The sequence below is a fragment of the Budorcas taxicolor genome, chromosome 18 (assembly GCF_023091745.1).
Source record: "Budorcas taxicolor isolate Tak-1 chromosome 18, Takin1.1, whole genome shotgun sequence".
NCBI lineage: Eukaryota > Metazoa > Chordata > Mammalia > Artiodactyla > Bovidae > Budorcas > Budorcas taxicolor.
This window is the reverse complement of record NC_068927.1, coordinates 44059470-44061499: the sequence shown is the minus strand read 5'-3', so window position 1 is coordinate 44061499 and position 2030 is coordinate 44059470. Positions and strand designations below refer to the sequence as shown.

The window sequence follows — 2030 nt, the reverse complement described above, 5'->3', positions numbered from 1 at the left end:
AGGGTTGCAAAGAGTCGGACACGACTGAGTGACTAAGCACAGGACCGTTTACATTTACCCCCCTTCCGATGCAATCAAATGGTGTGCAGCCCTGGGCCTGCAGCTGGCCCTGGCTTATAAGCCTTGAGGCAACCGTGGCAGGAAACATCGATTATTACTCAGCTCAAAGAAAGCCCAGTGCCACTAGGCATCCAGTGCTAAAGAGAGCTTTCCCCAAACTCTCAGAGGCCAGATGGCATTGTTCCTCCTTGGGTTCTGGGGCAATTTAGAGACGGAAATGGATATAGCCAGACTGCAGTGAGTAACAGCCCGGGGAGCCCTGGGTTGGGGGTTGGACCTCTTGTCTTTGTATCTAGACTTTTTGTCTGAGCCCTTTCCCCCAGCTATGTCAGTTTTTTCCATCTGTAAAATCTGTACCATCTGGGGCCACAGCACACGGCCTGGGATGCTGAGCCAGCCGCTGCTTCGCCTCGCATCCCCTGTCAGCTGCAGGAGGATGAAGCTGCTGCTGTGCATCGCGCTGCTCGCCTATGTGGCCTCTGTTTGGGACAAGTTGATTAACATGAGGTCCATTCAGGAAAATGGGGAGCTCAGAATTGAGAGCAGGCTTGACGAGATCATTGAACCACTAAGGGAGAAAATCAGAGATTTGGGAAAGAGCTTCACCCAGAAATACTCGCCAGTAAAATTTTTATCAGAAAAGAACTGTAAAAGAATTTTGGTAACTGGGGGCATGGGCTTTGTCGGTTCCCACCTCATGGGCAAGCTCATGATGGATGGTCACGAAGTGACTGTGGTGGACAACTTCTTCATGGGCAGGAAGGGAACATGGAGCATTGGATCGGCCACGTGAACTTTGAGCTGATCAACCATGACATGTTGGAGCAGCTGTACGTTAAAGTGGATCAGATCTACCACCTGGCCTCTCCTGCCTCCCCTCCCAATTACATGTACAACCCCATCAAGACACAAAAGACCAACACCTTTGGGACACTGAACATGCTGGGGCTGGCAAAGCAAGTTGGGGCTCGTCTATTCCTGGCCTTCACCTCAGAGGTGTACGGAGACCCTGAAGTCCACCCACAAACTGAGGATTATAGGGGCCACGTGAATCCCATAGGACCCTGAGCCTACTACAATGAAGGGAGCGAGTCGCGGAGATCATGTGCTATGCTTCCATGAAGCAGGAGGGCATGGAGGTGCACGTAGCCAGGATCTTCAACACCTTTGGGCCCCAAATGCACATGAATGATGGCCGGGTCGTCAGCAACTTCATCCTGCAGGTGCTGCAGGGGGAACCGCTCACAGTGTACAGATCCGGATCACAGACGAGGGCCTTCACAGACGAGGGAAGGCCCTCGTGCACGGCCTCGTGGCGCTCATGGACAGCAATGTCAGCAGCCCCGTCAACCTGGGGAACCCGGAAGAACACACCATCCTAGAATTTGCTCGGCTCATCAAAACCCTGTTGGCAGTGGGAGTAAAATTCAGTTTCTTTCTGAAACCCAGGACGACCCCCAGAGAAGGAAACCAGACATCAAGAAAGCAAAGCTGATGCTGCGGTGGGAGCCAGTGGTCCCGCTGGAGGAAGGGTTAAACAAAGCCATCTTCTACTTCCAGAACTCGAATACCATGCAAATAACCAGGACATCCCCAAACCAAAGCCAGCAAGGATGAAGACAGGACAGGCAAGCCATAACTGAAAACCTCACCTTTCGGGACCGTAGAGGCCCTATTTCACACTTGCCAGGAATTCTTTTTTTTTTTTAAAGAAAGACTAACTAAAACAGGTGTTATGAAGAAAAAACTGGAATTCATACTGAAGCTTGCTTTAAGAAATGGATGTGCCTAAAAACTCCCTTTAAAAACCTGCAGATTTTGCCTTGCACTTCTGAAAATCTTTTTACGTAAAAGAGCGTCGATGCATCTCTGCACTTTTTCAAGTTTTTTTTATCTTACTGTGAGAGCCTATGTCGTGACTGTCGTCGACGGTTTTATTTACTGGTTTCTTTGTGAGGCTGAAAAGGAAC

General features: G+C 50.0%; 1 pseudogene; it reads left to right on the top strand.

The window, feature by feature from the left end:
* The first annotated feature begins 445 nt into the window (after positions 1-445).
* Positions 446-1703, top strand: LOC128063677 (UDP-glucuronic acid decarboxylase 1-like; annotated as a pseudogene).
* Positions 1704-2030: the final 327 nt, after the last annotated feature.